The sequence below is a fragment of the Nematolebias whitei genome, chromosome 16 (assembly GCF_014905685.2).
Source record: "Nematolebias whitei isolate Nwh7 chromosome 16, NemWhi1, whole genome shotgun sequence".
Lineage (NCBI taxonomy): Eukaryota > Metazoa > Chordata > Actinopteri > Cyprinodontiformes > Rivulidae > Nematolebias > Nematolebias whitei.
In genome coordinates, this window is record NC_056513.1 from 26,475,119 (window position 1) to 26,490,340 (window position 15,222).

The following is a 15,222-nucleotide window of genomic DNA, read 5'->3' on the forward strand; positions in this document are numbered from 1 at the left end:
GGTTCAACTGCCGGTAGTTCTTGAGAGTGTGTGTGTGACGTGCACGTTCCTGAGAGGCCACAGACAGAGCAGCTGCAGCTTTTGTTGAGTTCCTGTGGTCCTGCAGTTTTCAAGCTGAAATGAAAAAACATCATGAATATGAACTTTACAGTCTCTAGTTACCTGTTCATATAAACACATGGAGGTGTCTCACCTTGTGACTGACAATAAAATATGTAACTTTATGAACTCTAATGAACTTATAATGATGCTCCTACTCTTTGAAGATGAACCGATGGTACCACACCATCTCTCAGTCGGACAGTCTGACCAGTTTGATCAAAATCCTCCAGTTTAAAATCCTCACTACTCAGATGAATCCTCCTCAAAGATACTTCCTCCTCTTCCTCACATCTTGTTCTTTGGGAAACCTTCAAAATGAAAACAGGAGATTTGTGTCTACACAAAAATATTGTACAAAGGAGGTCAAGCTTATTTTCTAACTACTTCCCATATTCTCCCTATTTTTTATTTTTTAAATTTCTTAGAATTTAAACAAAACAACAATTCTGATGCATATCTCTTGATAATGAACCAAAGCAACTGAAATATTGAATATGCTTGTTAGAAAAATATTCCTGTCATCAGATCTCAGTTAGCTTCATTGCAGCTGAACACCGTGTTACACTGAACATCACATCAGCTGGTGGACATAAATACAGTACAGTAATATTATATGCACAAAATACCAACAATACTATGTTCATCTTACTTGTGAAAAGTTATCCCCTGAGACCTGACGTCAACAGTCCGTCGATTAGAACAGAAATAAGCTGCTAAGTGCTGAGACATCTTCTGCTTTAACCAAATAAGGACAACCGCTCCAAGATGGCGGCCGAAATTCCTGTGCCGCAGCAGCCAATGAGGCATCTAGTGATTATATGATATCTGTGGTTGCAACAGCCAAAACTGTTTGTTCACATGCAAAATAAATTAATATTGCATGTGACCCACTAGTTCTGGCTGTCAGCAGCAAACTGGTTGATCCACTATGAGAAGGTGCTATTTATCAGACTGAGTTTGTTGCGGCTCCTCAGACTGAAAAAGTCTTTTGGATAAAAGACAACGCATTTCAACAAAGAAGAATTTGTCCAAAGGACCAGACTCAACCTTGTTAGAATTTACTAACTGGCTTTTATAATGTATGTGAATGGTTTGGTACAGTGCCCTGAGATGACTTCTGTTGTGACTTGATGCTTTGTAAAAAAAATTTAATGGAACTGATTTGAAATGAAGGACATCCATTGTAAAACAATTGCCAAAACCGTGTGTGAGTTTGTTCACTGTGGTGACCGCTGAAGAAGTGAGCAGAAGAAAGTGAGGGAAAAAACAAAGAATGATCTATTAAATACAGCGAAGTGACTACAGATTTAGTAGAAATGTTCAATTTGATTTAGTAATGAAATTATTATTATTATTTTAATGACATTGGTCTAATTTCTAAATCTGCATGTTTCAATTGAACTGGATGAGAGGTACTCTAATAAAGAAGCCATTAGCAAAATGAATGCTGTAATCATCATGATTAAACTCTAATTTAGATGTCTTTATTTGATTTAAAAAACTAAAATGATCAGAATTAGGGCATTTGCTCTATCATTATCTCAACCATCACATCCAGTATTTATAAAGCATTAAAAAAAGGACATTTAAACACATGTGACAGAAGCACATGAGGTGGATCTTTTAGAGGACAGGCCTGTTTCACAGAAGAGCAAGATTCCCAAGATGCTGAAGGTGAAATGAATTTCATGAACCCTCTTTGTGTTTCCATACAGATGAGAAGTGTCAAGCTCTGGAATATTAAGAATGATAGTCACATTTTTCAGATGTTATCCATGTTTTTCAGACACCTTTTCAGCTAATGGCATTAATATAGTCCATTTAACAATATATGGTACAGAACAGTTTGGGATTTTTCAAACGTCTGTTTAATTTTTTGCAAGGAAGCCAGGGAGGGAACATAATGACATGTTCATAAATCTTCATCAGCACTCTCATATTAAGGTATGCTTGTTTGTGTTATAATTAGCTTTCAATCAATTTTCAAAATATGATACTATCAGGTTAGGTACTTTTAATATTTTACATGTTGTAAATTGCTCTTTGAATGACCTAAGTTTGGAGAAACAGACTTTATTTCTTGCTGGATTGACAAAGTAAAGGCTTGTTTGGGGTCAAGACCAACACTTGCTGCTGTTTTAAAATGACTCCATGTCAAAAATAATAAGTGTTGTTTATGTGTTGTTGTTGTATTTTTTTTTCAATGTTTTATGAACCTTCCCACAACCATAGTTTAACATTGTAGTGTCTCTCTGGCAGAAATATAATGATATAGGTGCTAGAAGTGTTGTGCTACGGTAAGCAAATGTGGCAGCTATGTTTGAATGCTTAATAAATTTCAAACGATTTCACTTTATTTTGAACTGTTCTTGTAAAATCGTATTTTAAGTTTGTGAAAGTTTTGGCGCTTCATGTCATGCTGAGTTTTTGTAGTGTTAGAATGTTTAGGTGTGTGCAGCTGGGGGAGAATATTAAAAGTCTGACTGATGTTTGTGACTGTGTGTTTCTGGCTGTGTATTTTAACTTATAATTAACTCTTTGCAACAAAAAAGGTTATCATGTCATCTGGACCAGTCTCTGTAAGTGAGAAATGTTTTGTCTCCCATCCAGAGGATTTCATCAGTCTACGGCCTGACAACCAGATGGGACAGATCTGGTTGGTAGGCTGACTGAAGAAGTCCTCTGGATGGGGGAAGAAATGTTTCTCATTTATAGAAACTGGTCCAGATGACATGATTTAACCTTTTTTGTTGGTATCTACCTGGATGATTGAGCTTACAACACTAACTCTTTGTAGATTCATTCAGCCTTTTACAACTCCTGTTTAGCGTTTTTGGACTTGCTCAGCTATCAAGCGACCAGCTGAACAGTGAGAAATATAAATCCTGCTTCTCACGGTTCAAGAATGAATGAGATTTACAGCCGTTTTTGTTACTCTGCTGTTTATCAACTCTTTTATATTCAACAATTTTCAGTCAGGTCATCTGGACAGTTTCTTTTCTTCTTTTTTTTGTGCTGAAACGTTTCATCTTCCATCCAGAAGGCTTCATCAGTCAAGGAAAGACAATACAAAACTGATTCTTCCCCCAAACAGCTTACTCCAAAGTGGAACAAACCAGTTACATTGGTGCTAAGCTGGTGTCTTTGGCACGCCCCTTCCTCCGGTGCCGGCACTCTTCCAGGTGACCTGCCTGAAAATTGTTGGATTGTATACCTGGAGAATGGACTTTGTTGGTTTTGAACCAGTTTGACATTGTCAACGAGGAAGAGGGCTGGCACCGGAGGAGGGGGAATGCCCAAGAGACCATTTTAGCACCAACATAACTGGTTTGTTCCACTTTGGAGTAAGCTGTTGGGGGAAGAATCAGTTTTGTGTTGTGTTTCCTTGACTGATGAAGCCTTCTGGATGGAAGGTGAAATGTTTCAGCACAAAAAAAAAGAAAATAAACTGTCCAGATGACCTGATTGAAAATTGTTGGACTGTATACCTAGATTATTGAGCATGGACTTTGTTGGTCTATTATTTTCAGCTTTTTTCTTGCCTTTCAGCTACATTTAGCTTTTTCTTGCTAGTTGTTAACCTTATGTTTCTTCTGGAACTTAGATAACATTTTCCTACTTTTTGCTAGCTTTTTGCTTCTTCTCAGTTTAACATAGTTTTTGTTTTGTTTTGTTTGTTTGTTTGTTTTGCTAGTTCTGCATTCTAGGCTACTTCTTCTGGCTCTAATCTAGCATTTTCTGCCTTTTGCTAGCCTTTCACTACTTCTATCTCTAAGCTAGAATTTGTTCTATCTTTTTCCCTTTTTTCCTATTTTTCTTTTTGCTATTTTCTACCATTTTGTTTCTTTTTGCTAGCTTTGTCTATAGCAGGGGTTTGCAACCTGCGGCTCTGGAGCCACATACGGCTCTTTGGTTCCTCTGCAGCGGCTCTTTCAAGCTTTGACCAAATCTAACATAAAACTGAATTTTATTGGTTGTTATATAAACGATAAAAAAGGACTAGTGTAACTGTTTTCTTGTCATTTCTTTTGCTGGAACATGTACAAGGAGTACAACAAATTCACTTTAACGTTATGCTTTATTTCTATACTTAATTTTTCTACAAAAAAAATACATAGGTCTGCATAGTTCATAGATTTTATTAATTAAAAAACTACCACACCCCCTTACAAGAATATGGTCTTTTCATTTGTCTTAAATTGTAAAAATCAAAATTATTAGTTATGTTTAGCTTTATAATGTCACCCCTAATGGCCACAAAACTCCCCTCCAAAAAACCTAAAGTGGCCCACAGGCCACCAGTTGATAATCACAGCAGGTTGTTGCAGCTCTGATCACTTTTAATTTAGTGAACGAAGGCATAAAATGGCTATTTTGATCATAAAGGTTGCAGCCCCCTGGCCTATAGCCTACTGGACATCAAAAATCCCTTTGGTTCCATTCAGCTATTTAAAGACTGTATAAATTGTTTTTCAGCTATAATGTCACTTGCCACCTGCACTTATCTAAAACTTCTTGAATCCCTGGAGAATACTTTTTCTGAGGCACTGATAAAATTTGTGAGAGTGAAGATGAAATACTGGAGCAGCTAAGATTTATCTGTACTTTTCCCACTCCGTGCTGTGCATTCTTGACCAATCTTTAAAAGTTGTAGAAAAAAAATCTTTGTACCACAGATGTTTCTCAGCAGGCCATAAATTGTAAAAACAAGCTCATGAATGAAAATGAGAAAACTTTTTGGTTGTTAAGTCAAGCAAGTTATGGAAAAATAAGTGATAACACAATGGTATGGTCTGTAAATACTCCCAGTTTTATTTCTGTTGGTTTTGTATTTTCTGTGATCTGGTTCTGAGCTTTAATTGCTACATCTGTAACCATTTTGTCATTATCACATTCTTTACAATTAGTTGCTGGTTTCTTGTATAATAAGTAAATGTTTGACACCTGTTTACCTGCCTTGCAAATCTCCATTTTGACCATTCACTGTTTCAGCTTATGACATACTGTTGTCAATGAACTGCACTGACAAGTGGTGTGATGCTTTGTCAAAGAATATAAAGGACTGTCCTTCACTGACCGTGAGCAGGTTGAACTATCCTGAAAATGACAGTCAGTGGGGACCAAAACTATTTATAGTTTTTCTTCCATTCAGGAGGAAATATACAAAGGCCACATGGTCTAAACTTATAAAAGAATAAACTGTCAATATTTTAAAATGAGACTTGACATGTAAGGACATTTTACTATGACAGCAAAGACACAATACAGTTCAAATCACTAGAAGGAAACAAAGACTGATTTTTGTTTTCATTTAATTTTCTCTTCCACGTGATTCTAAAAATGCTAAAATGCACATGCCACAGCACTAGATTGTAACAATTTCCATGTTTATGACATTTTAAAATACAGAGAAAGACCATTCTTAGCTTAGTAAGACTTTCCCAATTTTTAGAAAATATTTTTTAATCAACACCATTTATGATATCTGTTAACCTTTCAACCAATGAGTCAACCTTTCAGTTAGTAACCATATAAATGCACAATCGTAAGTCTATTGTTGACTGAATTAGGATGAAGAGAGAAAGGTTGTGCAAAAATAAAGAAGTTTAAACTGCTCCCTTTTGGTTTCTAGGACACAAAGTGGTATTGGGCTGGAGCAAAATAACTGCTACATCAATATTTTTCAAAAGCACCACGTGCCAAGGCCACAGAGACATTTTCTAACTTCACTTTGAAAAGTTTTTTTTTTTCTCATCAAACACACATATATATATATATACATATTAGGTGAAGAGTAGACAGTGTCTAAATTTTTGCTTTCTTTAATTCTGACATTGTAAATGTGTTTATTCTCCCATTTAAATGATAAATGTTAAAGTTTATTACATATACTTATATGTTTTGTTTACTCAAACTAAAGTCTAAATTGTAGCATGCATATATGATTTTTCAATGTAAACAAGGTTTTGAACACAACTTTTCCTCCTCGACCATAACCCTCAGCACTGGCTCTCCTCAGGGCTGTGTGCCGAGCCCGCTCCTGTTCACTTTACTCACGTATGACTCTGCACCTACTCACCCAGGCTGTCATATTGTAAAGTTTGCAGATGATACAGCGGTGGTGGGATGCATCACAAACAATGAAGAGTCCAGCTACAGGCAGGAGGTGGAACACCTGGAGAGCTGGTGCAAAGAGAATAACCTTCACATCAGAGTGAAGAAGACAAAGGAGATGATTGTGGACTTCAGGAGGAACAAAAACACCTACACCCCCTTGAACATAAGAGGATCTGCGGTGGAAGTGGTCTCCGGCTACAAGTACTTGGCTGTGCATCTGAATGACAACCTCATGGAGCAACAACACTTCCAGCCTGATCCAGAAAGCTCATCAGAGACTCTACTTCCGCAGGCAGCTGAGACGAGCTGGACTGGGAAGCTCAGTCCTCACCTCCTTCTACAGGTGTGCAGTGGAGAGCATCCTGTGCTCCAGCATCAACATGTGGCATGGAGGCTGCACAGCTGCAGAAAGAAAAGCTTTACAGAGAGTGGTGAAGGCTGCACAGAAGACTGTTGGAGTCAGCCTCCCCACCATCACAGACATTTACAACTCTATATGCAGGAAGAGGGCCACCTGCATCATGAAGGACCCCACTCACCCAGCACAAACACTTTTTTCAAGCAGGAGGTTGAGGAGCATTAAGTGTAGAGCCACTAGACTGAGGAACATCTTCTACCCTGAGGCTGTTAGACTTATGAATATCTAACCAGGATAATCACTGTGAAAAATCACATCATGTTGCTGCTGATCTGTTTCAATGTTGCTGCTGATCTGTTTCATGTTGCTGCGTTCATTCACACTCATCTGGTCACACAGACGCATGCTTGTGCTGCTGTGTAGTGTATTGTTTTTATACTTCTAGATCTTAGTGTATTTTTAGTTGATGTTTTTCTTAGTTCATATCTTAGATCTTATTGCTGTTTTTCTTTTAGATGTTATTGTTTGATGTAACTGGGAACTTGTGTACACAATTTTGTTCCACCTCATGTACCATATAAACTGTGGGCATACCAACACATGGAAACAACACGCTGGACCTTGTTTACACGAATGTAAAAGATGCACACAAAGCCGAACCCCGCCCCCACCTAGGACTTTCAGATCACATCTCAATCTTAATGGTCCCTGCTTACCTGCCTCTGCTGAGACGCTCCAGACCGGTACAAAAGAAAGTTAAATGTTGGATCCAGGACAGTGACCCCATACTGAGAGATTGTTTTGATCGAACAGACTAGCAGGTTTTCAGAGAAGCTGCTGAAAATGGAGGATCGCTTGATCTGGACCAGTACGCATTCTCAGTTCTGGGTTACATTACTACATGTACTGACACCGTCTCCACTATCAGATATGTTAAAAGCTACCCAAACAGAAAACATTGGCTGAACGCAGAGGTGTGCACCCTGCTGGCAGCCAGGAACACTGTCTTCAGGTCTGGAAACTCAGAGGAGCTGAGTAGGACAAGGAAAGAGCTGATTGCTGGTATATAGAAGGCCAAGGCCACATATGCTCAGAGGATTGAGGGTCAATTCACCTCGCAAGACCCTCGGAGTATGTGGAGGGGCATTAAGTGCATAACAGATTATGAAGGAAGGAGCGAACAATGCCCCAAAGACCCATCTCTGCCTGATGTTCGCAACAAGTTCTATGCACGCTTCGAAGACCCGAACAGACCACCCAGCACCAGACTCACCTCACCACCGGATGAAGACCATCTCAGCGTGACCTCAGCAGAAGTAAGCAGTACCTTCAGGAGGATTAATCTACACAAGGCAACCGGCCCAGACAACATACCCGGAAAAGTGTTGAAAGAATGTGCGAGGTGCTGGCAGAAATCTTTTACACCTCACTTACCCTGGAGACAGTTCCCACCTGTCTGAAGACTGCCACAATCATCCCAGTCCCAAAAAGCTCTACAGTGACTGGTCTGAATGACTATTGGCCAGTGGCCCTCACCCCGATAGTCGTTAAATGCTTAAAAAAACTGGTCATGACTCGCATCAAAACAACCATTAACATCAATGAGGACCCTTATCAGTATGCATACCATGAGTATCGATCAACAGAGGATGCCATCTCCTCTGTGGTCCACACTGCTCTCAACCACCTGGAGCAGAAAGACTCTTATGTCCGTATGCTCTTTGTGGATTTCCCATCCACCTTCAACACCATGATCCCCCAAACCCTGATGGACAAACTATTCACAGTAAGACTAAGCCCATCCATTTGCAACATGGTACTAGACTTCTTAACAAACAGACCACAGTTAGTGAGGATCCACAACTTCTCCTCCTCCACCATAACCCTCAGCACTGGCTCTCCTCAGGGATGTGTGTTGAGCCCCTTCCTGTTTACTCTGCTCATGTATGATTGTGCAGCTAACCATCCAAGCTGTTATATTGTAAAGTTTGCAGATGATACAGCAGTGGTGGGATGCATCACAAACAATGATGAGTCCAGCTACAGGCAAGAGGTGGAACACCTGGAGAGCTGGTGCAAAGAGAATAACCTTCACATCAATGTGAAGAAGACAAAGGTGATGATTGTGGTTTTCAGAATGAATAAGCACACCTACACCCCCCTGAACATAAGAGGATCTGCGGTGGAAGTGGTCCACAGCTACAAGTACTTGGGTGTGCATCTGAATGACAACCTCAGCTGGCAACAACACTACCACTCTGATCAAGAAAGCTCATCAGAGACTCTACTTCCTCATGCGGCTGAGACAAGCTGGTCTGGTAAGCTCAGTCCTCACCTCCTTCTACAGGTGTTTAGTGGAGAGCATCCTGTGCTCCAGCATCAACGTGTGGCATGATTACAGTGACATTATTTACATGAATGCTCCTACAAGCACCCTGCAGATGTTGGATGCTGTCTATCATGGCACACTAAGATTCATAACTGGCTGTGATTATCATACCCACCACTGCACCCTGTATTCACTGGTTAACTGGACATCATTAACTTCACGTAGACTCTCTCACTGGTACATTTTCATCTTTAAATTACTTCTTGGTCTGTTGCCTTCATACATCTCCTACATGTCTCTGCGTGAGTGCAGCTACAGCGTGCGCTCTCAGGACATTATTACCTGCAGTGTTTCCTCAGTGCGGACTGAACTTGGCAAAAGAGCCTTCTCCTACTCTGCTCCTTTTTCCTCGAATATCTTGCAAAAAAACTGAAGCTCTCGACTTTGACCTCTGTAAGTGGCTTTAAAAATCTGTTGGACTCCTGACAAGGACCAATGCAGACATGTTCCTGTTTTTAGTTTTCTACATTCACCTTATAATCTAGCTGTTTTGTTACTCTTTTAGTCATCTTATTTGTAAAAAAAAAAAATCTGCATGCCTTTTTATAACAGTTTATTGTTGTCGCTGTTGTCCAATGTTGTCATCATTCTTTGTTGAAATCTGGTCTCTCTTGTAAATGAGTCCTCGAGGCTCAATGGGATTTACCTGTCTAAATAAAGGTTGAATGAATGGAGGCTGCACAGCTGCAGAAAGAAAAGCTTTGCAGAGAGTGGTGAAGGCTGCAAAGAAGACTGTTGGAGTCAGTCTCTCCACCATCACAGACATTTACACATCTAGATGCAGGAAGAGGGCCAGCCGTATCATGAAGGACCCTACTCACCCAGCACAAACACTTTTTGCCCCACTCCCCTCAAGAAGGAAGTTGAGGAGCATTATGTGTAGAACCACTAGACTGAGGAACAGCTTCTACCCTGAAGCTTAGACTCATGAATCTCTAACCAGAATATTCACTGTGAAAAAATATCACATCATGTTGCTGCTGATCGGTTTCATGCTGATGTGTCCATGTATGCTCATCTGCTCACACAGACTCATGCTCATGTTCGTGCTGTTGTTTTGTTTGTTTTTCTGAGTTCACATCTTAGATGGCATCATTGTTTTTCTTTTACATTTTATTGTTGGATGTCAAATGAGGCAACTTTAAAAATTTCACTAGAGCCTGATTTATGTTTGGACAGTTTTTTTCCTGTCGAACTCTCTGAATTGTCAAAAATAATAACCTCATCCAAACCGTCCACATGTCTGCTAGATCCCATCCCAACCAGACTGTTTAAAGAGGTATTTCCCCTAATTAATGTTAGGGTCGGCTTGGGTTTCCTGAGCTGTCCCTTAGTTATGCTGCTATAGGCTTAGACTGCTGGAGGACAAACTGACCACAATTTTCACTCTGCTACTGTCTTTACTTACTCTGCTCAACCTGTTTTGTATTTGTAATAATTTTTTCTATCCTTAACGTGTTTTTTGTCTTTCAGGTACACCTGGACCTATACCTGGACCTACCATTCTGTGTTCGTCTGTCTCTCCTTCCTGTCCTCTCAAACCAGCCGGTCAAAGCAGATAGCTGCTTGTCCTGAGCCTGGTTCTGCTGGAGGTTTATTCCTTTTAAAAGGGAGTTTTTCCTTTCCACTGTTGCCACTGTGCTTGCTCAGGATGGGAGACTGCAACAAAGCCAAGATTCAACTTGTCTGCTGGATTCTTTAGATAGAGAACTTTACTAATTGGCTTTTATGTACAAAGTATGTGAATGTTCCTGTAAAGTGCCCTGAGACAACTTTGTTGTGATTTGGCGCTATATAAGTAAACTGGGGCAGCACAGTGGCACAACTGGTAGAGCTGCTGCCTCTCAGCGAGAAGGTCCTTGGTTCAAACCCTGGTCCAGGGACCTTTCTGGGTGGAGTTTGCATGTTCTCTCCGTGCATGCGTAGGTTTTCTCCGGGTGCTCTGGTTTCCTCCCACAGACCAAAAACATGCATGTTAGGCTGATTGGTAACTCTAAATTGTCCCTAGGTGTGAGTGAGAAAGTGCATGGTTGTTTGTCTCTATGTGGCCCTGTGATGGACTTGAAACCCGTCCAGGGTGTACCCCGCCCCTCGCACAGTGATTGCTGGACATGGGCACCGGCGACCCCCGTGACCCAAAATGGAATAAATGGGTAAAGATAACGGATGGATGGATAAGTAAACTGAATTGAATTAAATTGTAACTGGGACCCTGTGTACATAGTTTCGCTCCACCACATGTGCCACATGTGGTGCGAATGACAATAAAGAATCTCTGACTCTGACAGGTGATATGAATGAAAATAAACAAACTTGAATACTTGAATCCTTGAACAATGTATGTTCACAGATATGATCCACACAAAACCCACACAGTCCACTTTTTTCCTAATTTCAGATCACAACTGGGCAACAATTACCAGTAGCTTGAAAACATAAAACTACTCATGTTACTCAGTTCATGTCGTCTGATGTTGATTTCTTGCTTGTTGATTGTAGATTGTAGGCAGGTGCCAAATCTTGAATGTTTAAATTTCACAAGCCTAGTACACTTCTTGGGGGCTTATATTTAGTCGCTCTTGTTTGTTTGTTTTATTAATCATTAGTATTTTTTTATGTTTTAGTTGTATTTCTTTCTTTTTGTATTTTACTATTATAACACCAAACTTATTTTTATCGAACTTTGAGTAGAAGCATTGACATGTGTTATATAAGGTGTTGAGATAATATTTACGTACATTTGTCACAGCAAACATGCTGTTTTAGAGGAAAAAATGTAGAAATTTCCATTTTTGTATCATTTCCTCAGTGGGAAGCTCCACCTAACTGGATTCAGTGTTACATTTATACGTGTTTGTGTGCACAAACACGCTGCAGAGCCAGATCTATGAAGAGATAATGACAGCACGGTGTATGTATGGATTTGTCCTTCATCAAGAAACACAGCAAGTGGTTGAAGGTAGCTTAAGTGCAGCGCAGCTTCCAACTTTTTCTTCACATCTACTGCCTCTCACTCAAGAACAATACTAAAGAGTATAAGCATTCGTTAGCTTTTCAAAATGTTACCGCAAACTCCATTACCCCATTTCTATGTAATTACCTGCTTCAATAAGAAGCCATTTTCATAAGAATAGCTTTGTAGTGAACCTGGTCTGACCCTGATGACCTCAAATCTATCAGATGGACAGGGACTGTTATTTCATTGATCTGAAAACAGTCTGAGCCATCTGATGACTTTCTTTCTTGAATTAATCAAGCAGAAAAGACAATTCTCTATGATCATCACTGTTTACAAATGTTTGATAATCAAATGGTGTTAGTTCACTCAATGTTACAGGTTGAAAAGAACTACTCATTTTTATTTCACATAAACAGTAAGTAATGATTTTTATTCCTCATTCAAAGAAGAAATCAGGTTAATATGCATTTCTTGATTTTCTGTCTGAAATGAGCTAAGTTTTGTAAGTATGTGAAAGGTCGGTTTTCGGTCAACTAAAATGTTTACCGAGAAAGATGTCATGTTTAAACTTTTTCAGAAGATTACCAAGAGTTGACTCCACGAAGTCTGCTTTTCTGCAATAATCTCTCTGTCAGTTGTTGAACAATCTCATTCTCTGACCTTGGCTTAGATAACATCTTACGTCACAAAAACACACCTCTTTCTGGTACATCCACGAATCAGAAAGCTCTAAATTGAACCGGAAGTCGACCCATTTAAAATGTGGCAACTTCCCAGTTCATGTTAGAATGGAAAATATTGGAAAAAAATTCGGGAGATGAAGAACTAGAGAGTTGCTGGAGTTGAAAGATTCTGTTAGAGTCTGAGAAGTTCTGAAGAATGAAAGGAGTTCAGAGTTCTTGGGTGCAAACGCATTCAAGATGATCCAGAGACGTTTGGGATTATAATTTCTGTTTGAAAACCACGTACGACTCTCTGAGGGTTTGGTAGTCCTCACGGAGACGCTGAAAAGAGTCAGAAAGGAACCTGCTCCGACGCTGATAATATCATCAAGGTAGATGGTTCTATTTTCGACCAAGTGTACCGTGGGCAAGCTGATATCTGATGGAGCGTGCAATTTCTGGTCAAACAGATTAATTCCCTCACATATTTCTCTGTAAGATAAATCTCCATTTCATCTTAAAACTCTCCTCTTTCTCATAAAATCAGTGCAGATATTTTAGAAATATCTGAAGCAAAGTCCTCGTTCACCGCCGAGTGATCGATGTCCCTTTTCTGTGAAACTTGTCTGTTATTATTTTCATATTTTGCCAAATTAATGTAAATGTTTGATGTTAAACTTTGATTCTGAAAATAAATGACCGCATTCATTTGATGGGTCAAAGATAATGACGTCTCTCGTTACATTTCTGTTAAATTCAATGCACGACATTACACAGTCAGAAAGATGAGGAACTCGTGAAAAAGTATGCATATATATCTCATATATTGTCATACTACAACTAGTGGCACGTACCTACGTGACTACTACAGCTTGAAAGCTTATATATACAAGCAGTCAATGACAACATAAATCACTTGCAAAGCTCCTTGAAGAGTTTATTGTATTTGTTAGTCTATTTAAAATATTTTACTAGCTTCTAACCATTTGTTAAATGGAATCACCTTTCAATGACATTCCTTCTGTTCAGTCTTCTCATTCATCTGACCTTTTTTCACTGAAAATGACTGGGTTGGGTCAGATGAAACTTGTAATGACTCGAGGGACTTAGCTGAGTTCTGCTGTTGAAAGTGGGCTACTGGCTTTGGCTCTTTTTAGAAACCTTAATGTCCATTTCAATAACCAGCTGAGCTGTGAGGTTCAGCAAATTGTATTTGTCTCCGGGATAAGAGCCAATTTTCCTCTGAAAGGCAAGATAGGAAATGGTTTTTAGTCGGTGTGCAGGGTGTGAACATTTTCAGCACAAGTGTTCATTTTATCCATCATTCTTAAACATGAGGAAGAAGAAAAGAAAAGGTTGCTTTTCACAAATAAAAAGAAAAATGGAATGATAGAAATAACAGCATTTTAAAGTTTAAAGGAGGAACCTCAAGGCAGATGGTTTAGACTTTGGCTTCTTTTGTTTTTAAAATCTAAAGATTACCAGATGTCAAATTTACTGAGAAGTAAAGTAAGTGTAAGTATAATGAAAGGTTTTGGTCTCAATTATTAAACAACTGTCTGCTATTGGAAATGTATTTATTTATTTTTCTTCTTCTTCTTTCGGCTGCGCTCTTCTTCATTGGTCGCCACAGCAAAATAACTCACACAAAGACTTGGCAATTAATTTTTACGCTGGATGCCCTTTCTGACACAACCACAGACCACCGAGCTACCACAGCCCTCTGTGTGGAGCATAGAGATGATGACTAGGGCGCCCAGTGGAGCAGATGGTGGGGGTTGACGGTCTTGCTCGAGGGCCCGGGGTGGGGGGAGCGGTCAGGTGTGGGTGATTCACCCTTTTCACCCACATTTTGATGTTTTCGGTCCGGCGAGTTGAACCGGCAATCTTCTGATCATAGGCCCACCTACTCTGGCCTCTGTGTCAGCCCCCCGTTACTGGGAATTGATAAGGACAACAAAAATCTTCAGAAAGTCTGAAATAAAAAATTAAACATTTTATGTTTTTGTTGTTTTGTTTATAAGCAAAAAACTAATTTCTGATTTTTAAAAAATCTTTACCACATTTTTCAGTGATTGCTTCATCCAAACAACAGCCATGCAAAAAATAAATAACTAAATATAAAATACAACTATTGATGCAAATATGCTTTTAAATGCCAGGATATCAGAGGAAGGTTTTATGATGACTGTCAAGTGACTTTACCTAGCTGTTTACTTCTTGGAATTGTATAAGAAATAATTTTTAAAAGGAATGAAGAAGGTCAGCTGCTCAGTCTGTAAGAAAACTGCTTTTAGAAGTACTCGGAAAGTACATAGAAGCCTTTTAAAGAACTTGAAGAAGATTTAGCAGTCAGAGACAGTGGGGAGCTGCTCTAATGTGCAATCATACACAAAAAGAACTTCTGTGCAGGAGTCAGAGTGCAAACTCGCTTGGATCTTCACCACAAAAAATCTACAGTCAGATAAATCATTTAAACAGTGTTGATCAAGTTTGGACTTAAAGTCCAAATTGGAAATATCATATGCATAAAACATGTTTAAAAAGCTCAAACAATTTTGTTTCCGGATCACAATGGCAGAAATGAATGCAGATTATTTTCTATTTAGATGGTAAAAGAACGATGCAAATTTAA